This window comes from Canis aureus, chromosome 6 (assembly GCF_053574225.1).
Source record: "Canis aureus isolate CA01 chromosome 6, VMU_Caureus_v.1.0, whole genome shotgun sequence".
Lineage (NCBI taxonomy): Eukaryota > Metazoa > Chordata > Mammalia > Carnivora > Canidae > Canis > Canis aureus.
Genome location: NC_135616.1, coordinates 24,648,362 through 24,674,708, shown reverse-complemented (window position 1 = coordinate 24,674,708; position 26,347 = coordinate 24,648,362). Strand labels below are relative to the sequence as shown.

At 37.4% G+C, this 26,347-nt stretch overlaps 1 protein-coding gene across 10 annotated transcripts in view; it reads left to right on the top strand.

The window, feature by feature from the left end:
• The first annotated feature begins 545 nt into the window (after window positions 1–545).
• Window positions 546–26,347, top strand: part of CCDC178 (coiled-coil domain containing 178) — a 421,095-nt gene continuing 395,293 nt past the window's right edge. For 3 of the 10 annotated variants that reach the window (XR_013381334.1, XR_013381333.1, XM_077900386.1), the window contains exon 1: window positions 546–725. The gene's annotated coding sequence lies outside the window, so the exon portion shown is untranslated. Of the gene's footprint in view, window positions 794–13,007; window positions 13,115–26,347 lie in introns of all 10 variants that reach the window. The other 7 variants (XM_077900391.1, XM_077900394.1, XM_077900387.1 and 4 more) reach the window with 6 other exon arrangements.

The window sequence follows — 26,347 nt, the reverse complement described above, 5'->3', positions numbered from 1 at the left end:
ACCCTTACACAAATGGCTTGAATTCACTTTCCCCACCTGGAACTCCAGGTACAAAGAAAAGTTTTCCTTTTCTCCCTAATAGTGTTTAGGTTTTTCAATACTAAAGTCAGCTTAGATCCAACAACCAAACCTCACAGAGCTTAGCACTTAGTCTTTCTTGTACTGCACCAAGGGGCAAAAGAGAACAGCCGCTGGCAGGCTTCCCTTTAACAGAAATGATAATGAGGATACCAGAAACAGCTTTTTGAGAAAAAGAAACAGAGTCCTGCTTTCTTCGGATTTAATATGTCTGTGATGCTCTGATTCTCCTAGTAACTGCTCTAGGAGAGGCGTCGACTGGCGCCCACCCCGCCCTCTTTAGTGAAGAGGAAAAGGAGTTTGGCGGGCGAGCTGGTTACTAAAGGAAGGGCGCGAGGGCGGGGGCGCGGGGCGGGGGCGCGGGGCGGGGGCGCGGGGCGGGGGCGCGGGGCGGGCGCACCACCCGCTCGGGAGGCCCCGGGGGCGCGAGCCTGGAGCCCCGCGGTTGCCTGGACACCGAGTAACCGACCCGGAGGGCCTCGGCCGCCGGCGCCGGGGAGGCGGCGGGGTTGGGCAGGAGCGGCGGGGGAAACGCGCGGAGCCGGAGAGTCGGGCTGCGCACTCCTCTGGTCGCCTGCACGGCTCCCACGGGCAGCATCCAGACCCGAGGAGCCGGGGCGCCTGCGCCCAGAGTTACACCCCACTCGGTCAGTTCCTTAATCAATCCCTTACGGGCTGTCACTCGGCGAGTTTAAGAAAAATCCCCGTGGCTCGGGTAAGGGATGTAAAGTCTCCCTCCACTGGCCGCCCAGCTGTACTTCACATTGTCCAGAACTGCATCCCTAAGCTCTCTTTTAATAATTATTTCTACCTTTTATTTTGCTTATAAGGCCTCCTTGTGGTGGCTCATGTATTATTATTTGGATTGCTATTTTTCTTCTTTTGATATTTTGTCTTTCAAGTGTCTGCCCAAATACTGCACACCTAGTTAGGGCAGAGGCTGGGAATTTGTTTTGTCCTATAGCACCCCAAGTAAGATGATCCACAATAACACCTCCTTTCTGCCAATGAGGAAAATGAGGCACACAGCTGATACGACTTAACTAAGGCCTGAGAATTTGCAAGATTCACTTCCAATTCAAAGAATTTTCTATTTCTTTCTTGACACTCATTGGATGCTCAATAAATATTTGAAAATTGACTTGGTCATTTCCCAGGCCCATTTACTATTGCATGATCTGTCTGGACATCTTGACCCAAATGTAGCATTCTAGAGATATCTCTGTTACTGGGTAGCTCAGTTCTTGTCTCAAATGCACTAGAGAATTGGAGACCCAAGACCTGAATGGGGAGAGTTTATTCAGCAGTTGAATATAGTACACTTTCAAGAGTGAAAGCAGGCCACTGCTTGAACAAGAGTAGCAATGACACCCAGAAACTTTAGAAGCATCCTTTTATTTTTTTTTAAGATTTATTTATTTATTCATGAGAGACAGAGAGAGAGAGAGAGAGAGAGAGAGAGAGGCAGAGACATAGAAGGAGAAGCAGGCTCCTCTGTGGGGAGCCTGATGTGGGACTTGATCCCAGGACCCTGGGATCATCACCTGAGAGGAAGGCAGACACTCAACCACTGACCCACCCAGGCATCCCTAGAGGCATCCTTTTAAGCCTGCTTTTTGCATATGTAAATTTGGCACTGATTGACATTTTTGATTGACAACCAGTGGTCATATAACATCTTGGCTTTTGAGCACTGGCCTACCCAGGATGCATTGTTATAACTGTATTCATTTATGTATATATATTTATAGTCTAATGAGCTTTTGTGACCTTAAAGATACTTAAGGGCAAGTTTCACCCTTTGTGGGCATGCTCAGCACTTAGAAGTCCCCTTGTGGCTTTTGAGCCAGCTCTGTGGCTAGGTCTTTCCTATTCTGTTAGCCCTTAGAGGTGGCTCTGAAGGTGTGGCTGTTAACCCTCAGTGGTAGCACTGACAGTGTGGCCAGCACCTGCTTAATCCCTCCTCACTCATGCCTAACAAAAAACTGCCTAATATCCCTAACTGTCCCTCCCCTCCACCAAGTCACTTCTTGGTCCTACTTGGAAAATTGGGTTTAGGACACCATTTAGCAAAGTTAGAACTTAAAGACAAACGGATGGCTAATTGTCAGACACATCCAAACATCTAATAACTTGAAGAATTTTGAGCTGTTGATGTTGAATTATACTCTAGATATTTATATGTGAGACTAGTGTACTTCTTTTTTGGGGGGATTTTATTTATTCATTAGAGACCAGAGAGAGAAGCAGAGATTCATTAATTATTCAGGCAGAGATTCATTTAATTTATTCATTAGAGACCCAGAGAGAGAAGCAGAGATATATGTGAGGGAGAAGCAGGCTTCCTGTGGGGAGCCCAATGCAGGACTCCATCCCAGGACCCTGAGATCACAACCTGGGCAGAAAGCAGACACTCAACCACTGAGCTACCCAAACTGCCCACGACTAGTGGCATTTCTATCCTGAATTCATAATACTTCTCATTTTATTCTTGCATTCTTAAGGTTTTATTATTAACCATATCTAGCTAATTTCCAGAACGATCAAAACAATAAATTTGAACATTAATCTGATTTTACTTGGGTGAAGTTCCATTATGTTGGGAACTGCCACAGCTCTTATATACAACTCAGCCTTTTCTCTTCCGCTCTTGTTCAGATTCAACATAACCTCAGACTCAACTAACCTGTTACTATATCCTCAGACTTTGTTCTTTCTTCTCTATGCTCTATGGCAGTGAATGATACATGCATATATTTTCTTTTTCCTTTCAACTATGGACTTTATTCTCACACAGGCTTATTCCACTAGGCTAAAACTATGATTTCCAAGAGCTCTGAACTCATAAATACCCATCCTTGTTCCCAAAAAGAAAAATCTAGAAATGCCCTGGGATGAGACTCCTTGACTCCAGTTGGTTCACCTGCCTATCCCTGGAGCATTTATGTTGAGGTTAGGACTACTAGGATTCATAGCAATCTATTTAACCATGTAAATGGAGTTGGCAAACAATTTCTCAAAACCAAGGAACCCTCCTTAAGAAGGAGAGTTTCTGGAGAAAAAATAGAAACAATATTTGTCTACCCAGAGTTTACTTAGGCATATGAAACATTTTTTTTAAAGATTTTATTTATTTATTCATGAGAAACACAGAGAGGAAAGAGAGAGGTAGAGACACAGGCAGAGGGAGAAGCACGCTCCATGCAGGGAGGCTGATATGGGACTTGATCCTGGGTCTCCAGGATCACACCCTGGGCTGAAGGCGGTGCTAAACCGCTAGGCCACCTGGGCTGCCCAGGCATATGAAACTTAAGGTTAATGAGACTATTGACTAAAAAATTGCTAAAATGCTAGACATTGGAATCTAGACAAAATGGAAAGCAGAAAAGATATATAGTAGAAAGGAAAGGGAGGGAGATTAGGCAGCTGGAATACTCAAAGTAGGTGAAGAATTTGTATTGTGGTAATGATGTAAGAAAGAGAATTGGATTGATCATAAGCTTTTGGATTATGTGCCTGGTGGAAAAATTGTACATTCACAAGCAGATGGCTGCATGGGTGAGCCTTAATGATCATGATGTGTTTTCTGCACAATAATAACACTAATAAAAATATATGGAATTTCAAAATTGATGCTGAACTTTTAACCTCAGTTATAATGCTATGGACACAAAAACCACCCAAATAAAAATAAACAGAGGCTATTTGTTCAGAGCCTGCAATAGCAAGGGAGTCAGCCACCATCATTTGTTTAGGGCAGGTACTCAAAGGGGACAAGGGAGTGGTAAAGTTTTCTAGTGAAAGAGAGAGAGACAAGACTGTAGGTGTGTTCTGATTGGAGGCTGTCGACAAGGGGACACTGGAGATGGGCCAACAAGGAGCTGAGCATCCTACATGATTGGTTTGAGGAGCTTATTTGGCTTTCTCTGACTGGTCCTGAGTTGGAAGTACAGGCAAATATTAGGAAAGCTGGCAGAAATTGACAAAGTCCTGACTGTTCCTGGCTGATTACTGCAGAAGTTGTGGTTTGGCTTCCTGCACTGGTTGGTGTAGAAGGTTGTGGGTTAGAATTCTATTTTTACATATGGTTTGGCCCTTGTCCATCTGTATATTCAGTCTCTCAATGTTCATAGAAATGCAGTTAAGTAAACTTAATTTTACCCTCATATTCTAAAACTGAGATATGGAGAGAATTGGACAGGTTAAGTATAGTATTCATGAATATGTAATTTGTTAGTGAACTCTCATTCACTGAATTTAAATCATGGCTATTTATTAAACACTTATTATATGCTGGTCAGTGGACTAAACAGTTTGCATATACATGTTATATTAATCCTCATGACATTTTGAGACATTATTGTTTTCACCATTTTCCAAAGGAGGAGACTGATGATCAAATACATTAAGTAGTCTTTCTCAAGGTCATGTAGCTGGTAAGGAGCCCCTCTGGAACTTAATCCCACATCTTACTGATTTAAAAGATATGTTCCTTGGCACTTGGTTAAACTGATAATCTACTTTCATCACTCTGTCACTGTATTTCACCTTAGTCTGTATCTATGAACACTACCATCTGGCCTCTTTTCCTGGGTACTTATAGGATGTTTACATGAGCAGAGATAATTAAAAGACCTTTCTGTGTGAAATGAAGGGATTTAATCCACCATTAGGATACTAAAAATCATTTGGATTGAACCACAGCCAACAAAATGGATGAGCTGGGTATGTAAAATCACATGGTGAAAGTAGAGGGTGACGAAATGGTTGAAAGGGCAGTGGCCAAATACAACCAACAGGGCACAAGTACTTAAAATGGACTGCTTCTCTTAATAAACTAATAAAATTGTTTGCATAGAAAATCAGTTATCTATAAATAAACTAAATATTGCTGATGGTTAGTAAGATGTTTTGTGGACAAACTAGACAATTATTTTCCTTTTAAATTTCTTTTGTGGAAATGAGACTATATATTTTTTCCTCGAAGAGAAAACTATTCTCAGGAATTGTAATTGTTGAGCCCCCAACTCACACTTACGACAAATTCTTTGAGGGACTGAAGAAAGATGAGCATTTTGGCTAGTAACATGTTAGCCAGTGTCAATTATGTGTTAATCGCCTTTAATGTTCCACTGTTTATGGAACTTCGTTTACTCTGTTTGTGCTCTCAGAACAATCTTATTATAGGCAAGGATGTAGCACAGAAACAATAGAAGATATGCATGGAAAAGTGTCCGGAGATCTCAGGCACAGATTTCTTTATTCTCCCACCTCTGAGTCACATAGGTGCTTTTGGTCAGTGGACTAAACAGTTGCATATGTATGTCTGTACAGAGAAGTCTGGATCCACTACTGCTGTGCATCTGAAGAACCTCTGTAAGCAAGAAACCCAAACCTTCTCATGTTGGATATCTCTTATAATGAACTCCTCATACAGACATATTCTAGCTATGTTTCCCACATTTAGTTTGAAAGATCCCCTCTCCAGGCTCTACTGAAATTAGATGCAATTATAAATCCAATTATTATTACTAAACAGTGCTGGCAGGCTGATACATACTTCTTTGAAACAACTCACAGACCCATGGTTTCAAAACATCATTTATCTTTAGTTAAGGCTTTCCATAGTGTTGGACAAGGGTCAGTAGCTCTGGAGATAAGCTGCAATTAATCCAAACAAGCTAAAATGAACCCATTATATGCATAGCCTATGGAGATGGCAACTTTTAAACTAAATGCACAAGTTTTTTTCATAGTAGAACTAGCAAACAAATAAACATCCCCTCTTTTATCTACATATCACTTCCTGTATAGCTCTTTCCATCCTGTATCTGTTCTGTTCATTTTCTGGAAAAAGTAGTTTATGCATATCTTTTCTTCAAGCCCATTCATTGGGCTTCTTGCTACCCAAACTCTACTACTGTCATTTAAGGTCACCCATGACTTACTGCCACATTAAATGGCCTTTTTCCTCCTAGTCTTTATCTTATGTAACTTTTTGAAGCTCTGTAGGTTGTTTGCTCCTTCTTAAAACTCTTTTCTCTTGGTTTCTATGACCCCATTCATTCCTGTTTCCTGTGCAAATTTTCTAGAAATTGTTAGTTATTCATTTTCTTGGCTCTCATTGTCAAGATTGCTTTCTGTTGCTGTGTGATCTCATCAAACTACCAGCTCTAAAATGGTAATACTAGAAACTCTAGCTCGTTTAAAATTTTTCATTAATATTAGACACACGTGTAACATTATAAAGCACTCATATATAAATTTAAAATAGTCATCTTTCCTCTAAATCCTACCAGTTCTTCCTCACATAGACTCAAATGAAGATAATGGCATTCCCATCTATTCATCCTCTCATGCCAGGAGTTACTCTAGATTCCTTCTCTGTTAACATAACTAATGCTTACCAAAAAATGCAATCTGTGCCTCTTAAATACTTTTTGGTTCTTTCTTCTCCTCTCCATTTCTACTTCCTTTGGCTTAATTTCAAAAATATTCACCTTGATTAGTAGTCTTCTTCTTGATCATTTTTTTGCCTCAAATCATGCTCTCTTTCAATTAAGCCTCTGGCACGGCACTGGATTGTGACTACCCACAAAAGATTCTAAATGGTTATAAAGGGATCTTGTGTATTTTTGTGTCTTCAGTGCCTAGCATGTAATGTACATTCAATAAATATTTCCTGAGTGAATGAGTATGAGTCTAGAAAATATGTATGGAAAATTATCATATGCTACTGACATGCTTAGAGCAATGTTGTCTGAAACACTTCTCCACAGTTCTATCACTATCTCTTCAGTCCCAGAATGTAGTAGCTACTAGCTATCTGTGGTTACTGAGTCCTTGAAGGTGGCCAGTGTAGCCAAGGAGCAGAAGTTTTCATTTTAAAATTTAATATGGCTAGTGTATTTAGTATAGGACAGCACAGCTCTAGAAAACGGGCTCAGAAATTTCCTTTCTGCTCCCTTAATCATCAACACTTCTAACTAAGATTCTGGAGATGTTCTGTCACCCAGAGTTCAAAAATTCCATTCAAGAAATATTTTTGTCTATTTAATACATGCCAAGCACTGTGGCTTCAAAGAAGAAACAAACAATCTCTACAGACAGAGATAGAGCAGGAAAATGCCATCTAGCAATGGAATTTGATTCCTGGAATTAGGGCACGTTCTGAGGGTTTATTTAGACAGTGGGAAAGAAGATTTTATTTGTTTTTCCCTTCCTCCTCTGTCTCCATCCTAGATTCTGAAGTAGCGAATGGAAGTGGAATTGTCAAAGCTATACTTCTGAAGATGATGGGAGCCATTCTGGATCCCACTTTATACCCCTCCTTCAGATGATGATGACCTCTTGCTGGTTTCTTTGACCTATTTAGTTTTCATTATGTCTTCTCTCCTTTCTACCCTCTATTATGTATCTGTTTGGTATTTCAATTGCTTTTAGATTTATTAATTTCTTTGTATTTTGTAATACACTGTCAAAGATGACCCAATATCATATCCCTCTGGCTCTAGACAATTTCACCAAACTGTCTCATTTATTATGACTGGCTCTTTGTGGTGTGATAGCAAATTTTCAATCAGTATGACAGCATTTATAGCCAAGCTAATTTAGATTACTTAGCAAATATTATGCCATGAGATTATGTATAAAATGATATCAGTAGGGCCCAAATATGTTGTATATAATGTATTTCTTTACCCACTAATTTGAACATTTCCATAGAAAACTGCAGTAAGAAGCTCTTGGCATAATTTCTTTGTAATAAATTCTGAATGCTGCTTATTACTTTTGATTTTCTTATTCTCCAGATGGTTACACATTTGCACTCTATTTGTCTGTTATTTCACTAAGCACAGATTTCTTACTGGGCGCTATTATTTATTTATTTTTATTTATATCTTTGGTTTATCTTGTAGCAAACAATTTCTCTTAACTGATAATTTAAGAGAGGAAATTAGTGGAAAGCTTGATTTTCCAGTGTGATTTAATATTTTTCAAGAGTGATACCACTGGATGAACTTTGATATCTATACTGAACATTAACAATTTAAATCATATAGGAGTGAAAAGTATATAATTCCTAGAAAGTATAAATAAGTAATGCTTGTATTGATATCTTTTCTAAATCATAATAATTTTTAAAAATCCAAATGTTTACATTTTAAAATCTTTCAAAAAGAGAATCATTAATAAAAGAATTACTTACTTCTTTTCCCCATGGCCTAATGATAACCTCATAGTGACATCCATTTTGATTTTCCTTTTCAAAAGTATAGGAAAGTATACCCTTTCAAACAAAGAAATCACTTGTATTGAATTACTGGCCAGTCATGGAGTGGGAAGCTATTAAGGTACATTACTGTTTAGAATGAAACATGTAATAGGAAACCTCAGTATTTTATTAAATTTTTTCAACTAACAGCTTAAAGCTGTAGTTAGAGGGAAATAAAGCTTCATTGTCAAGTTTCACTGTATTCTTTATTTTCTGATTAGTTTTATTTATTTATTTTTTGTATATTTTTTATTGGAGTTTGATTAGTTTTAGTCTCATATTTTTCTTCCCTTCAGAATACTTATGGGCCTCTGGTAAAGAACCTAAGATGAGGAACTCTGAATGAGTAGTGGGTTAAGGGGTGAGTGACAGCAGTGCATTACCTGTTTTCAATTTAGTGTTTGAAGACCTGTAGTAGGGAAAAAAACAAAATAAAACATGACCTTTTGCCAAGGTCATATTCACGGAAGAGTTAGTCTTTCGGTTTTTATTAAATTTTAACTTGATAGTTCATATGAACTAGAATTCTTTCTTATTCAATAACACATGCTTTGTATTAATCCAGTAGTTGCATTTTGGGGAAGATCATTTAGGGAGTCTGGATAAATAAAAATCAGATATACTCTGGAGGCTCCATGGCAATGTATGGGATAATTCTTTTGTAAAAGCAGGAAAGTCAGCACTAGGTAACAGTTCTAAATAGAATTTTTAAAGTATTTCCTATGTGAAAACTCAGAATTCCTCTCAGATTATCCAACCTTTAAACCCTACAAAGTTAATAAAAATGACAGGCAGAATGAACAGTCTTGGTGAATGTTGTTAAAATTTCTAAGTGAAGGTTAATGGACATTGAATAGTGTTCTTCATTATTCAAATATAACCTTAGAATAATGGATAATATCAGAGTCTTTCTTATAAAGGCAATAAATAAACCTGTGGGAAGGTCACATTTTATATACCTTAATACCACATTAATCAATGTAACTGAATTGTCTTCATATTTAGTTTCTTAAGAGACAATAATTTGAAAAATTTCAAGGAAGTTGCTTGTTGATATCTTTAAAAAAGTAATTAAATCAATGGGAAAAGGCAAACAATTTCTCAAAATACTTTTTACGGTTTCTCTTAGTAAAGCATTATAAATGAATTATAGATGGAAATAGTATAGAGATAATGTGTTCCTTATTGCTAGGTTCAATCCTTTAGATACGTTACCAGAATTGTTTTTTCAAGAGATTTGTTTTTTTGTTACTGAGGATCCTAGAGTGCATAAAATTAGGAAGTGCCTTTATTGGTATGTACACCTTGGATGTTATATTGGGGTGTGTGTGCGTGTGTGTGTGTGTGTGTGTATATGGGGAAAAAGCACGAAAGGTTAATACTAACATTGGGGTTGAAAAAATATATTACTGCCATTCCTAAGTAAAACTTAGAGTTCCATTAGAATGATTTTTTCCACTAGCAATATACTTCTATTGATGTAGAAAGCCTGGATCTTAGTCTATAAACTGAGCTGTGTAAAGAATACCACACTTTGGGGTAGCTCGGGTGGCTCAGCAGTTTAGCGCAGCCTTCAGCCCAGGGCGTGATCCTGGAGACGGGGATCGCTTTTCTCTCTGCCTGTGTCTCTGCTTCTCTCTCTGTGTCTCTCATGAATAAATAAATACAATCTTTAAAAAAAAAAAAAGAATACCACACTTAAAATTTTCTTTTAATTCAACTAAATTTCAACTTGGTGGTCCCATCCCACCAGTTCAGCAGGAAATTTACCATTATTCATAATATATACATTAATATGGTTATATTCATAATTATCTATACTTATACCAAAAGTGTTGAAAAACAAAGTTTATACATCTTAGATGGAAAAGAAAACATTTTTTACAAGTTTTTATCTTTTTATGTGGAATTACAGCAAAACAGCACATATAACCTTACTATAGCAGTATGGCAATCTCCAGTTTAAGCTTACTTTATTAACAAATAGGTTCTTTGGTTCCATAGGTTATAAATATTCTACATCCTCTAGTTTAAATGGCAAATGAAGATAAATAATTTATAATATGGTTACCTGAATAAAAAAAATTTCTAGGTAAAAGTGATTTTTCTTTACATTTTTTATTTCATAAGTATGGTTCCTGATTAAAAGAGGTCCCTTTTTAAATTAAAATTATGGTTTCCTTTATTAAAAAGAAATGTAGATTATTTCTATTATATATTATTTTCTCTCCCCATAAGATTCAGGTAATATATCCATTGACAATATAGACATTTTTTTGCAGTTTGCATGTCTGTATTACCTATCGCTGTGTGATAAATGGATTCTTCTATTACTTTACTATATCATAACTTCTGCAAAAAAAGTTTTATTGTATGAATTACTAAGACTAAATAGTTTTTCTATATCATTTTGCTCTCTTTCCCCCAGAATGTGTGTGTGTGTGTGTGTGTGTAGGGATTGTCAATTCAAAATCTTTGCTCATTTTTTTCCTGTTTGAATATTTCATTTTTTCTCACCAATTTTTATAACTTTTTATATATTAAGTCATAAACATTTTGTTACCCACATTTTAAGAATTGCTTCCTGATTTGAGGGATTTTTTAAAAAAATAGTTGGATGGCTTTAAATTTTTATGGAGTCAGAGCTCTAGAACTTTATATGTATTTTTTGGTGGTATGCTCAGAGACCTTTCTTATCTTATTTTTATATAAAGGTTCCTCTACCTGTTTTTCCTTTTGCTCTTAAACTTTTAATCTATTTGATTTTGAGCCTAATTCTATAGTCTCAAACAGAGACTACATAATCATTTCCCTTGATTCTATTAAAATCAGGTTTACATTTTACAAATTATTGGGAAATATTGCACATTTTGTTCTTATTTTAAAGAGTTACTGTATACAATAGCACATTAAGGTGTCCTGAGAACTCTTTTCTTGCTTTTGTTTTACCCTATGAACACCAGTTGCAATACTTCCCTTGTCTCTCTGTAGCTAGAGAACAGCATGATGATAGAGTGCAGGGCTAAATCCAGTTCTACACTGCCCAGGTCCAAGTCATTGGCAAGCGCTTAACCTCTCAGTGATTTCAAGTCTCCTTTGCAAAACAGAGCCAGTAATCCTATCTGCCTCATAGGTTGTTGTGAAAATAAAAGCATATGAGGTATGCTTTAAGTTCAAACTATCATTTTTGTTTTCATTGTCAGGACTCTAGCTATTTCATGAAGTTAGTAGTAATGTCTCCAAATAAATTGAAACTTTTGGAGTGCACCAGGGACTGTGCCTCATAATTTTCTTTCTTTTTTTTTTTTTTCCAAAGTTTCCATATATTTTCTTAAATCCTTATCAGAAATAGTCAAAAGTGTTCAATAAGTAGTTCACATTCTAAAAAGAGTCAAATGAAAAGGCACATTTCTTCAAGAGCAAAGTCTGTCTCAAAGTAAAATGGCATAGTATTTTCTAATTAAAATATTTCTTCCATAAAAATTTTAAAGCTTCAAATTTATAAGAATTTGTTATTTTTCATCTCAGAGATAAAGTAGCTCTTGTATATGAATGACTTAAAGACTATATTTTGTCAGCATATGTAAATGTTTCTCAGGACACTCACTGTAAAAATTATTTGATGTAACTTAGAGGTGAAATAGTAACAATACATGATACTGACCTATGAAATAATTTAACATCATAAAAGCTGATTTGACTTACTTGTCTTTCTTTATGTCTCAAGTAATTACCAAAAGGTGAAAAGCTCATCTCTTGGACAAATTTAGAATATGGTATGAGATTTCTTTCTGAATATATGTGTGGAAACGGACTTTTTCAGTTCTAATTTGATTTGTAGAGAAAGATTATATCTAATCTTTCTGAAGATGTATTTGGCTCTAGCAAAACCATGAGCTGTAATATTTAATGTATCTTAACTCTAATCCATTGGATGTTATACAAACATAATATAAAGTCAATGGGACTTTATTAAAGAAAGAAGAGATTAAGAATCAGAGGAATAGAGCTTAAAGATTTATAAAAGAAATTACTATAGATATGTGTGAGAAAAATGTGAAAAAAGCCTTGTCTTTTTTTTTTTAAAGCCTTGTCTTTTTCCAGTTTTCTTTACCATTTTGCAATATCTTCAACATTGCCACAAAATAATCTATATAGTCTATATATTATACATAATCTATATATTATACAATATATAATGTATACATTATATAATAAAATATAAAAGATTAGAAAAAAATGTGCTTGTGAAATCAACACACGAGGACACGAGGCAGGATTTATTCTTTCTTCTATTATTGTTGTATAAATTTTCTACAATAGGATTTTTAAAATTTTGGAACTTGGGTTAAAATGGAAGTCAATATTTGATAAATGCATGTTTAGTATTATTATCTGTTTTTAATGGGTGAACTTTGACAAACTTTTTTCATGGTTTCTTGAAGTAAACTTGAAAATGGTTGTAAAGAATGAACATATGATTGCAACTTTGTGACTTATTTATTCCCAAACTGATAATTTGTACCTATTAATCCCCTTTATCTATTTTATCCATTGCCTTACCCACCTCCCCTCTGGTAACCACCCGTTTGTTTTCTGTATTTAAGTCTGTTTTTCTGTTTGCTTTTGTTTCTCTGTTCATTTTGTTTTTTAGATTCTACATATAAATAAGTCACAGAGATGAAAGGTACAGCATAAAGAATATAGTCAATATACTGTAATAACATTATATGATGACAGACGGTGACTACACTCATGATGGTAATTAATCAATGAGTAATGTATAGAACTGCTGAATCAATATGTTGCATACCTGAAATTAATATTTTATGTTAATTACACTTCAAAAAATGATCAAAATTGCATATTGAAAATTGAAATGTTTTTTCTAGAACCTATGATTAAAATATTGACCTATAGTTTATCATAAATATGAAATTTTTCTACATTTAAGGTAAGATTGTACTACTTAATGAAAAAATGTTATCTTTAATCTCTTTATAAATATATGTAAATACCAATTATTTTGTTTTGTTTTATTAACAATAACTCTAACTTTGATTTTTACGGTCATTCAAAAATTTTCCACTATTCACTATCCTCATCTTGTTACAACCATTTTTTTAGTTTTTATGCTGTTGCACTTTGATTATAAAAAGGAGACAACATTCTTCTCCTTTCATATCTCATAATTCAATGGGGAAAAAAATACGTGCATAATTATTTAAGAAACTCTACAATATATAACACTTAAGTAATAATAAAGTATAGGGAGGAGTAAATTTGTTTTGTGGTGAGAAGTAAAAGGAGACATCATAATAGACAGACACTTAAGGAAAGGGAGAGTAAGAAGAATGTGCAAGGGAATGGCAGCATGGAAGTGTATGGCTTGTTTTGATGACTGGTATGATTAGAATATGGAATGTGTGATAAAGAGGCAAGGGGTGACAGGAATATACTAAGGAATATTTTTATTGTCTCACAGAGATATAATTTTTAGAGTTTGTGTTAAAATTCCTTGGTGTTACAAAAAATATGTAATATATATCAAATTGGGGAGTACCTTGAGGACACATGTCTTACTCTTTTGTATCTTAAACAAGTAGCATGGTGACATAAACAAGATATAAACTAAAAACTGCTAAATGAATCAATGTATGGCTAAAATGAAATAAATCAAGCATTACCAAATATTAAAGTGGATCTTAGAAGATAATTCAGTCCAGTCTCTTAGATTTTTCCAAATCCCTCTTACATAACACTTAATAAATTATTTTATAGTTTCTCCATGTTATGAGGTAGAAAGTGATTATGGAGAAATATTCTTCCATGTAGACCACTGTTAGTCTGCCTGTCATTTTTGGAATAAAGTCTTTGAGGATGTCTGAGGAGACTTATTTCCCTATCTTCTCCTCTACTCCACCACTGGCAACATTATAGTGGGGACAGCTTATGATAATGGATGGTAGCCTCACCTCTGGCCATAACTGTGGCCAGGAATAAGAGAACAGACTTAAGCTAGTACAATAATAATATCCTGACTTCCCAGCAATAATTGAATGGGTCAAATAGGCACTTGTTGTGAGTAAGGCTAATTAAAATACCCCCAGAGATAACTGGAATAAAATTTGAGAAAGAGTCAACACTACTTTGATGGCTGAAGCTCTACAATATAAATCCCAGGAGAGAAGATTTCTGAAACACACACACACACACACACACACACACACACACACACACAAACATGTTATAGAAACAAAACTAGAATGAGCATGAGAAGATTACCTGAGGCCAAGATACAGAGAATGTTGATGGCATCTAAGTCCTTATATTCCTGCTTCTGCTATGGATGGATGCTGATATTTCCTACTAATTAACCAGTATCTTTCTGGGTGCCTAGGTGGCTCAGTTGGTTAAGCACCTGCCTCTGGCTAAGGTCATAATCCCAGGGCTCTGACATCTAGTCTCACATCAGGGTCTTCGCTCAGCAGTGATTCTGCTTCTCCCTCTGCCCTTCCCCCTTGCTCAGGAACTCTCTCTCTCTCTCTCAAATAAGTAAATAAAATCCTTAAAAAAACAAAGAAACAGTATCTTTCCCATAAATACTCCATTTTATGTTTTATTCTTTGCTTTCTGTGGGGGTTTCTTGGTGTGTTTTTGTTTTGGCTTAAACTGAGTTTTCTCATCTGCATCAAAAAAGAACCAATATAATTGGCAATCTGGTTTAGACATTTTAGATATTTAGTCTCAGTTGTGGTTGGTCATTCCTCTGCTCCATTAAGATCAAATCTCTGATTACTGACCTTGGCCTGGATGCTGACTCTGATTCCTATTTGCTGCCTTATTTTTTTTTTAATTTATTTTTTATTGGTGTTCAATTTACTAACATACAGAATAACACCCAGTGCCCGTCACCCATTCACTCCCACCCCCCGCCCTCCTCCCCTTCTACCACCCCTAGTTCGTTTCCCAGAGTTAGCAGTCTTTACGTTCTGTCTCCCTTTCTGATATTTCCCACACATTTCTTCTCCCTTCCCTTATATTCCCTTTCACTATTATTTATATTCCCCAAATGAATGAGAACATATAATGTTTGTCCTTCTCCGACTGACTTACTTCACTCAGCATAATACCCTCCAGTTCCATCCACGTTGAAGCAAATGGTGGGTATTTGTCATTTCTAATAGCTGAGTAATATTCCATTGTATACATAAACCACATCTTCTTTATCCATTCATCTTTTGTTGGACACCGAGGCTCCTTCCACAGTTTGGCTATCGTGGCCATTGCTGCTATAAACATCGGGGTGCAGGTGTCCCGGCGTTTCATTGCATTTGTATCTTTGGGGTAAATCCCCAACAGTGCAATTGCTGGGTCGTAGGGCAGGTCTATTTTTAACTGTTTGAGGAACCTCCACACAGTTTTCCAGAGTGGCTGCACCGGTTCACATTCCCACCAACAGTGTAAGAGGGTTCCCTTTTCTCCGCATCCTCTCCAACATTTGTTGTTTCCTGCCTTGTTAATTTTCCCCATTCTCACTGGTGTGAGGTGGTATCTCATTGTAGTTTTGATTTGTATTTCCCTGATGGCAAGTGATGCAGAACATTTTCTCATATGCATGTTGGCCATGTCTATGTCTTCCTCTGTGAGATTTCTGTTCATGTCTTTTGCCCATTTCATGATTGGATTGTTTGTTTCTTTGGTGTTGAGTTTAAGAAGTTCTTTATAGATCTTGGAAACTAGCCCTTTATCTGATACGTCATTTGCAAATATCTTCTCCTATTCTGTAGGTTGTCTTTGAGTTTTGTTGACTGTATCCTTTGCTGTGCAAAAGCTTCTTATCTTGATGAAGTCCCAATAGTTCATTTTTGCTTTTGTTTCTTTTGCCTTCGTGGATGTATCTTGCAAGAAGTTACTATGGCCGAGTTCAAAAAGGGTGTTGCCTGTGTTCTTCTCTAGGATTTTGATGGAATCTTGTCTCACATTTAGATCTTTCATCCATTTTGAGTTTATCTTTGTGTATGGTGAAAGAGAGTGGTCTAGTTTCATTCTTCTGCATGTGGATGTCCAATTTTCCCAGCACCATTTATTGAAGAGACTGTCTTTCTTCCAATGGATAGTCTTTCCTCCTTTATCGAATGTTAGTTGACCATAAAGTTCAGGGTCCACTTCTGGATTCTCTATTCTGTTCCACTGATCTATGTGTCTGTTTTTGTGCCAGTACCACACTGTCTTGATGACCACAGCTTTGTAGTACAACCTGAAATCTGGCATTGTGATGCCCCCAGATATGGTTTTCTTTTTTAAAATTCCCCTGGCTATTCGGGGTCTTTTCTGATTCCACACAAATCTTAAAATAATTTGTTCTAACTCTCTGAAGAAAGTCCATGGTATTTTGATAGGGATTGCATTAAACGTGTAAATTGCCCTGGGTAACATTGACATTTTCACAATATTAATTCTGCCAATCCATGAGCATGGAATATTTTTCCATCTCTTTGTGTCTTCCTCAATTTCTTTCAGAAGTGTTCTATAGTTTTGAGGGTATAGATCCTTTACATCTTTGGTTAGGTTTACTCCTAGGTATCTTATGCTTTTGGGTGCAATTGTAAATGGGATTGACTCCTTAATTTCTCTTTCTTCAGTCTCATTGTTAGTGTATAGAAATGCCACTGACTTCTGGGCATTGATTTTGTATCCTGCCACACTACCGAAATGCTGTATGAGTTCTAGCAATCTTGGGGTGGAGACTTTTGGGTTTTCTATGTAGAGTATCATGTCATCGGCGAAGAGGGAGAGTTTGACTTCTTCTTTGCCAATTTGAATGCCTTTAATGTCTTTTTGTTGTCTGATTGCCGAGGCTAGGACTTCCAGTACTATGTTGAACAGCAGTGGTGAGAGTGGACATCCCTGTCTTGTTCCTGATCTTAGGGGAAAGGCTCCTAGTGTTTCCCCATTGAGAATGATATTTGCTGTGGGCTTTTCATAGATGGCTTTTAAGATGTCGAGGAATGTTCCCTCTATCCCTACACTCTGAAGAGTTTTGATCAGGAATGGATGCTGTATTTTGTCAAATGCTTTCTCTGCATCCAATGAGAGGATCATATGGTTCTTGGTTTTTCTCTTGCTGATATGATGAATCACATTGATTGTTTTACGGGTGTTGAACCAGCCTTGTGTCCCAGGGATAAATCCTACTTGGTCATGGTGAATAATTTTCTTAATGTACTGTTGGATCCTATTGGCCAGTATCTTGTTGAGAATTTTTGCATCCATGTTCATCAGGGATATTGGTCTGTAATTCTCCTTTTTGGTGGGGTCTTTGTCTGGCTTTGGAATTAAGGTGATGCTGGCTTCATAGAACGAATTTGGAAGTACTCCATCTCTTTCTATCTTTCCAAACAGCTTTAGGAGAATAGGTATGATTTCTTCTTTAAACGTTTGATAAAATTCCCCTGGGAAGCCATCTGGCCCTGGACTCTTGTGTCTTGGGAGGTTTTTGATGACTGCTTCAATTTCCTCCCTGGTTATTGGCCTGTTCAGGTTTTCTATTTCTTCCTGTTCCAGTTTTGGTAGTTTGTGGCTTTCCAGGAATGCGTCCATTTCTTCTAGATTGCCTAATTTATTGGCGTATAGCTGTTCATAATATGTTTTTAAAATCGTTTGTAATTCCTTGGTGTTGGTAGTGATCTCTCCTTTCTCATTCATGATTTTATTAATTTGAGTCTTCTCTCTCTTCTTTTTAATAAGGCTGGCTAATGGTTTATCTATCTTATTAATTCTTTCAAAGAACCAACTCCTGGTTCTGTTGATCTGTTCCACAGTTCTTCTGGTCTCGATTTCGTTGAGTTCTGCTCGAATCTTTATTAACTCCCTTCTTCTCTTGGGTGTAGGATCTATTTGCTGTTTTTTCTCTAGCTCCTTTATGTGTAAGGTTAGCTTTTGTATTTGAGTTCTTTCCAGTTTTTGAATGGATGCTTGTATTGCGATGTATTTCCCCCTTAGGACTGCTTTTGCTGCATCCCAAAGATTTTGAACGGTTGTATCTTCATTCTCATTAGTTTCCATGAATCTTTTTAATTCTTCCTTAATTTCCTGGTTGACCCTTTTATCTTTTAGCAGGATGGTCCTTAACCTCCACGTGTTTGAGGTCCTTCCAAACTTCTTGTTGTGATTTAGTTCTAATTTCAAGGCATTATGGTCTGAGAATATGCAGGGGACAATCCCAATCTTTTGGTATCGGTTCAGACCCGATTTGTGTCCCTATATGTGGTCTATTCTGGAGAAAGTTCCATGTGCGCTTGAGAAGAATGTGTATTCAGTTGAGTTTGGATGTAAAGTTCTGTAGATATCTGTGAAATCCATCTGGTCCAGTGTATCATTTAAAGCTCTCGTTTCTTTGGAGATGTTGTGCTTAGAAGACCTATCGAGTATAGAAAGAGCTAGATTGAAGTCACCAAGTATAAGTGTATTATTATCTAAGTATTTCTTCACTTTGGTTAATAATTGATTTATATATTTGGCAGCTCCCACATTCGGAGCATATATATTGAGGATTGTTAAGTCCTCTTGTTGAATAGATCCTTTAAGTATGATATAGTGTCCCTCTTCATCTCTCACTACAGTCTTTGGGGTAAATTTTAGTTTATCTGATATAAGGATGGCTACCCCTGCTTTCTTTTGAGGACCATTCGAGTGGTAAATGGTTCTCCAACCTTTTATTTTCAGGCTGTAGGTGTCCTTCTGTCTAAAATGAGTCTCTTGTAGACAGCAAATAGATGGGTCCTGCTTTTTTATCCAATCTGAAACCCTGCGCCTTTTGATGGGGTCATTAAGCCCGTTCACATTCAGAGTTACTATTGAGAGATATGAGTTTAGTGTCATCATGATATCTATTCAGTCTTTGTTTTTGTGGACTGTTCCACTGAATTTCTTCTTAAAGGGGAATTTTAAGAGTCCCCCTTAAAATTTCTTGCAGAGCTGGTTTGGAGGTCACATACTCTTTTAGTTGCTGCCTGTCTTGGAAGCTCTTTATCTCTCCTTCAATTTTGAATGAGAGCCTTGCTGGATAAAGTATTCTTGGTTGCATGTTCTTCTCATTTAGGACCCTGAATATATCCTGCCAGCCCTTTCTGGCCTGCCAGGTCTCTGTGGAGAGGTCTGCTGTTACCCTAATACTCCTCCCCATAAAAGTCAGGGATTTCTTGTCTCTTGCTGCTTTAAGGATCTTCTCCTTATCTTTGGAATTTGCAAGCTTCACAATTAAATGTCGAGGTGTTGAACAGTTTTTATTGATTTTAGGGGGGGATCTCTCTATTTCCTGGATCTGAATGCCTGTTTCCCTTCCCAGATTAGGAAAGTTTTCAGCTAGAATTTGTTCAAATACATATTCTGGCCCACTGTCCCTTTCGGCGCCCTCGGGAACCCCAATTAAACGTAGGTTTTTCTTCCTCAGGCTGTCGTTTATTTCCCTTAATCTATCTTCATGGTCTTTTAATTGTTTGTCTCTTTTTTCCTCAGTTTCCCTCTTTGCTATCAACTTGTCTTCTATGTCACTCACTCGTTCTTCCACCTCGTTAACCCTCGTCGTTAGGACTTCTAGTTTGGATTGCATCTCATTCAATTGATTTTTAATTTTTGCCTGATTAGCTCTAAATTCTGCAGTCATGAAGTCTCTTGAGTCCTTTATACTTTTTTCTAGAGCCACCAGTAGCTGTATAATAGTGCTTCTGAATTGGCTTTCTGACATTGAATTGTAATCCAGATTTTGTAACTCTGTGGGAGAGAGGACTGTTTCTGATTCTTTCTTTTGAGATGAGGTTTTCCTTCTAGTCATTTTGCTCAGTGCAGAGTGGCCAAAAGCAAGTTGTATTGGGAAAAAGAGAAAAAGAGAGGAGAGAAAGAAGGAAAGAAAAGAGAAAGAGAAAAAAAAGGGAAGAGAAAAAAAAAACGAAAGAAAAAAAAAGAAGAAAAAGAGAAAAAGAAAGGAGAAAAAAAAAGGGGGGGGTGGGGGAAGGAAACAAATCAAAAAGCAAAAAAAAAACAAAAAACAAACAAACAAACAAACAAAAAAACCAAAAAAAAAAAAAAAAAAGGAACCACAGGGGAGTATCTTCTGATTCTGTGTTCTTTAAGTCCCTTGGCTTCCCCTGGAAGTTGTCAGTCTAGCTGGTCTTCTGGGGGAGGGGCCTGTTGTGCTGATTTTCAGGTGTTAGCAGTTGGGGGAGCTGCTGTGCCCCTGCCTGGTGCAGGGCTCAGTGGGGGTTGTTTACCCCGTGAGGCCCCAGGAGGAACAGCCCCAGTGGCGGGGCAGCTCTGGAAACCTGGATTCACCCCCGCAGTAACTCCGGAGCTCTCCGTCTGCAGGGCCTGGAGGCTCCGGGGCGGGGCCGCTGATCTGCTCAGCTGGGGCAGGAGCGTCCTTGCTGTCCTGGGCCCTCCCGGCCTCTGCCTGTCCCGGGGGAGGCGGGATCCTGGGCTGTGTCCCGGCGCCCTGTGCTCCGGGGCCTGCGCTGGTGGATTCGCGCTCCCGCCGCGCAGCCCCCTCCGCGGAGCCACCCCCGAGCCCCCCCGAGCTGCTCCGGGTCCCGCCGTGCGCGCTGCAGCCCTTAGGGAGCTCGGCGCACTCTCCTGGGCGCGCAATTGCTGTTACTGTCCCGGGGAACCCGAGGGCATCCCCGCCCTCCTGGGTCCTGCTCCAACTCCCCCGCGAGCCCCTTTCCGCCCGGGAAGGTCGGTGCAGCTCCTGCTCCTCCGGGACGGGGCTCTCCTGTCCTGGGGACACTCGCCCCGGCCTCAGCCCGGCTCCTCGCGGGGCCCCTCCCCCTTGGAGGCCTTTGTTTCTTTACTTCTTTTTCCCCGTCTTCCTACCTTGATAGATGCGCGAACTCTTCTCACTGTAGCATTCCAGCTGGTCTCTCTTTAAATCTCAGGCCGAATTCATAGATTTTCAGGAAAATTTGAAGGTTTTCTAGGTAGTTTGGTGGGGACAGGTGATTTGGAGACCCTGCTCTTCCGCCATCTTGCTCCTCCCCCTATTTGCTGCCTTAGTTGATAGTTTGCATTTGTATTCTGTGCTCTTTATTAGCTGTGTTTAACCTATTTCCTGTTGCAAGCTATTTAGATAGAATATTTGACATAATTTATATTTGGATCATAACTTTAAATGAGTTTAAAATCTCAGTTATAGTATGGGATGAAAAATTGGGAAAAGTAATTACTTTTTAATATTCCAACAGTTTATGAAGTATTTCCCATTGTCAGACCTTTTATCTTCTTTGTGAAGAGAATGTAGACTTCTAACCATTACTAGGCATATTTAAATTGTCATAAAATGAATCAGCTACATTATAGAAAGAGCCAGTAAGAATAAAAAAATAAACATGTTTTCCACAATTACTGAAGGACTATCAGTATGTTTGCACTGAATACTAAAAAGAATGTATGAGGGAATCATGGCTACTGAGATGATTTAAGTCTAAAATAGCTTAATATTTTCATGAGGATATGAAAAGAACAGGAAAGTAGCACATTAATTTCATAGCTTTATCAAAGCCATGAAAATAACACAGATAAAAAGAAACAGCATCTTGGGGCAGGCACAGGGTGGCTCCGTGGGTTAAGCATCTACTTACCCCTTAGGTCATGATCAGCAGGGAGTTTGCTTCTCTTTCTTCCTCTGCCCCTCCCCCTGTCTCATGCTCGCTCTCTTCCAGGTTCCTGCTCTCCCTCTCTCAAAAAAAAAAAAAAAAAAAAAAAAAGGAGAATGCCTGGGTGGCTCAGTGGTTGAGCATCTGCCTTTGACTCAGGGTGTGATCCTGGAGAATCAAGTTCCACATCAGGCTTCCTGCATGGAGCCTGCTTCTCCCTCTGCCTATGTTTCTGCCTCTCTCTTCTGTGTCTCTCATGAATAAATAAATAAAATCTTTAAAAAAAAAAAGAAAAGAAGTAGCATCTTAAAGAGATGAAGTATTTAATACAATTTATTAGGTTTTAGAGGATGATATGGTACTATCATTGACTTTTAAGCTTTAGTTTTTGTGGGTGTTGAGAATGAGTTTCTAAATGGTCTAACTACTGACTTTCAATATTATTTGTGGATTTGGGAAATGGGTGATCCAAACTGATTTATATGCTTATTTCCATTCAAAATAAATATATTTTCAAATAACACAAACTGGGAGTAGATCCTTATAATGCATTAATAACAAAGGACTTTATCTAAAACTATTGAAGATTTAAAAAGCCAAAAACCACAACCAAGAATGTACTTTACTGCGTGTATATACTAGAGATAGTCTATATGATACACAAAAATATGCAAAAGACCTTATAGTAGACTTAGTTACAATAGCAAATATATTTTAAAACAACAAATGTTCATCAATAGGAGAACAGTGTACTAAAACAATGGAACTTTATACAGTAGTAAAAGAATGAAAGAAAGCTATTTATAAAAGCACAATCTCAAAAATGTACTAAACAATAAAAAATCCCAGAATGATTTGTAGAGTATAATATTCATTTAAAGTTGTAAAACTGAATATATTGTTATGAGATACCTATATAACAAAAATAAACTGAAACTATGGAGATTATAATTTTGATGGTTGTAACTTTTGGTGAGGGAGGAAGTGAAATGTGACCATTGAATAATACAAATAAGTGTTAACCACCTATTTCTTAGTTTGCATTGTAGAATACAAGGTCTTTTATTTTATGTTGCTATGTAATATTTCATAAGTATATTTAAAACAATTGTGAATAAAATCACGAGATAAAGAGGGCTTTTATTTATCAGGAAGATAAATAGCTCAGAAATTTTGTTTTAGCAATGAGAAAGCAAACAAAATTTGAAGAATATAGTGATTTGCTAAGATTATAGCCTAATGTGATGAAACAAAAGGAACTGTATGTGTAACATGCTAGTAAAGTATGGAAACAAGAATTGTAATAAAAAAACTTAGCTTTTGCCAGAAAATGCCAGAAAGCTTGAATAGATGGAAGGGAAGGTGAAAGTCCAAATTCAAATCTATAAACTATAAGCTGATTGCAGGTATTTTATTTTTTCATACCTTTTTTTTTCATTCATGCATTTTTTCATTTTCAACAAGACCCTGCTGAACTCCTTTTATGTTACAGATACTGTGGTGTAGATCTGTACTGTCCAATTTAGTAGCACTTAGCCATATGTGGCTATTTAAATTCAAATTTATTAAAATGAAACAAAAAATTCCTGGGTTATATTAGCCAGATTTCAGGTGATCAGTAGTGATTCCAAGTGATTATGTGGCTAATATAATGCCTACTGTTTTAGATAACATAGATTTATAACATTTTCATCACTGTTGAAACTTCTATTTAATGCTGCTGTTGCAGATGGTAGGACTACAGCAGTGAACAATACAGGTTTTGACTTCTAACAGAAAAGAGAAAACAAAGGAAAAGATTATAAAAATGTATTACCATGTTAAGTAATAATGAGCCATTAAAAAATAAAGCATAGTAAATGGATAGAGCATAAGTTGTATGCTCTGATGAAGTGGTTTTCATAAGAAATCATAACTATGGGGGATCCCTGGGTGGCGCAGCGGTTTGGCGCTTGCCTTTGGCCCGGGGCACGATCCTGGAGACCCGGGATCGAATCCCACGTCGGGCTCCCGGTGCATGGAGCTTGCTTCTCCCTCTGCCTGTGTCTCTGCCTCTCTCTCTCTCTCTGATGACTATCATAAATAAATAAAAAAAAAATTAAAAAAAAAAAAAGAAATCATAACTATGGAAAGAAAGACCTTTCTATTTATTGGGAGGGGGTTGAACCAAGAAATGTGTGGCTTCATGAATGCCAAGATACACAATTATTTTTAGAAGACAGCATAAAAGAGAGTTCTAGTAAGGTAAGAATTTTGAAATTGTAATTGGAAATAGTAAATCAAGAGGGGGAAGGAGGTTATGGACTTTCCAGCCCAAGTAGAGGGATAAGACAAACCAGTAGTGGGATACTCCTCCACTGTCAGAAAAGAGGGAGGCCATGAAACACACAGATGTGATTGGTTTGTGGGTTTGGTGATAGGAAATTAGAATTTAAATTCAATTCCTTCAGGATGCCTGGGTGGCTCAGTGGTTGCGCTTCTGCCTTCAGCCCAGGGCATGATCCTGGGATCCAGGATCAAGTCCCACATCAAGTGCCTTGCAGGGAGCCTGCTTCTCCTTCTGCCTATGTCTCTGCCTCTCTGTGTCTCTCATAAATAAAATATTTTTTTAAAAAATCCAATTCCTTCTACTTCCTCTCTGAAGTGGGAGGTGCTATCTTTCAAAAGAGAGAAGTTGGGAATAGAGTTTAAGAAGAAATAAGATTTGAAACCACTGATGTCTAAATATTTTTAGCTTGAAATTAACATTCCCCTTATCACTCCATTTTTATGACTCTATTCCTCCTCAGAACCCCATTTATGGAACTAAATTCTCTATTCATTTTTCTCTCAGTGGAACCCACTCCAGCTTTGATAGTCTAGCCCATTTTAGTCACCAAAAAGGTTCATTCTCTTTTCCAGTAGCCTTATATTCTAACGATGCAGGCTATGTACGATCTACTAGGAATCTTTCTTTGGTAGTATACTAATAATGTTTAACAACCACCTCTGATTTCCATGGTATAAATTTTCTCACCATGGTTGATTTCAAGCTTCTATGTGGCCTCAATTGGCTTGCAAAATTAGTGAAAATCTAACAGCCAGCTTTCTGGCAAAACTCATGAAGGACTTGCAGTTGTACTCTATTGGCAAGTTAACAAGTCAGCCTGCCATGATGATGAAAACAGCTTGAGGGTTCCAAGCAGTGACCAGGACCAAGATGAATGAATGCTTTGGACAAAAATTGGCTGAAATGCTATAGACCTTTTTTTTGTGGTTGTTCATTTATCCTTTTTAGGACTGGTTCTAAAGTAATAACTAGGGATCCCTGGGTGGCGCAGCGGTTTAGAGCCTGCCTTTGGCCCAGGGCGCGATCCTGGAGACCCGGGATCGAATCCCACATAGGGCTACCAGTGCATGGAGCCTGCTTCTCCCTCTGCCTATGTCTCTGCCTCTCTCTCTGTGTGACTATCATAAATAAATAAAAGTCAAAAAAAATAAAGTAATAACTATTTACAATTACCATTTCTGGGTCATTCTAAACTTATTCCTGCCTTTAGGACTTTTGCAGCTCTTCCTGGGTAACTCTTCCCTAAAATCTTTTGGCACATTCTCTCAGTTTAGTACAATCAGACATCACTTTTTTAAAGAGGATTTCTCCTTGGAATACTGCTTAAAATAGAGACCCTCCCACTTCCATACTATCTCCTCTAGGTACTGCTCTGTTTGTGTCCCACATGAGGTGATGGGCTTATATTCATGATCATTGTCCAAAATTTTTCTAAGTTCCGTTGTGATGTATTCTTCTATATGGGTCATTTATAATTTATTTCTTCATTTACACAAGGCTGGAGATTTTCTAGGTATCATTTTTTCCCTTTATGACTTAATTTATTTTGAACTTTTTATTTCAAAATAATTATAGAATCACAGGAAATTGCAAAGAAATATACAGAGAGGTTTTGTGCTTGTTTCAGCTATCATTCCTCAGTATTAACGTCATAAGTAATGATACTACAATAGCAAAAGCATAAACTATAGAGCTTACTCAGATTTCACCATAATACATGCACTTATTTTTGTAAAGGTGTATAACACTATGGAATTTTATCATGTGTAGCTTTGCGTAAGTACCACCACCATCAAAATACTTAACTGTACATCATCATAACACTACGTGATGTTACTTTTCCACATCTAGCTCACTGATCTGTTCTCAATCTCTATATAATTACATCATGTCATGAATAAAATAAAAGCCTACAATATATAAGCTTTTGAGATGGGCTTTTTATATTTATTTATTTATGTGACACACAAAGAGAGAGGCAGAGACACAGGCAGAGGGAGAAGCAGGCTCCATGCA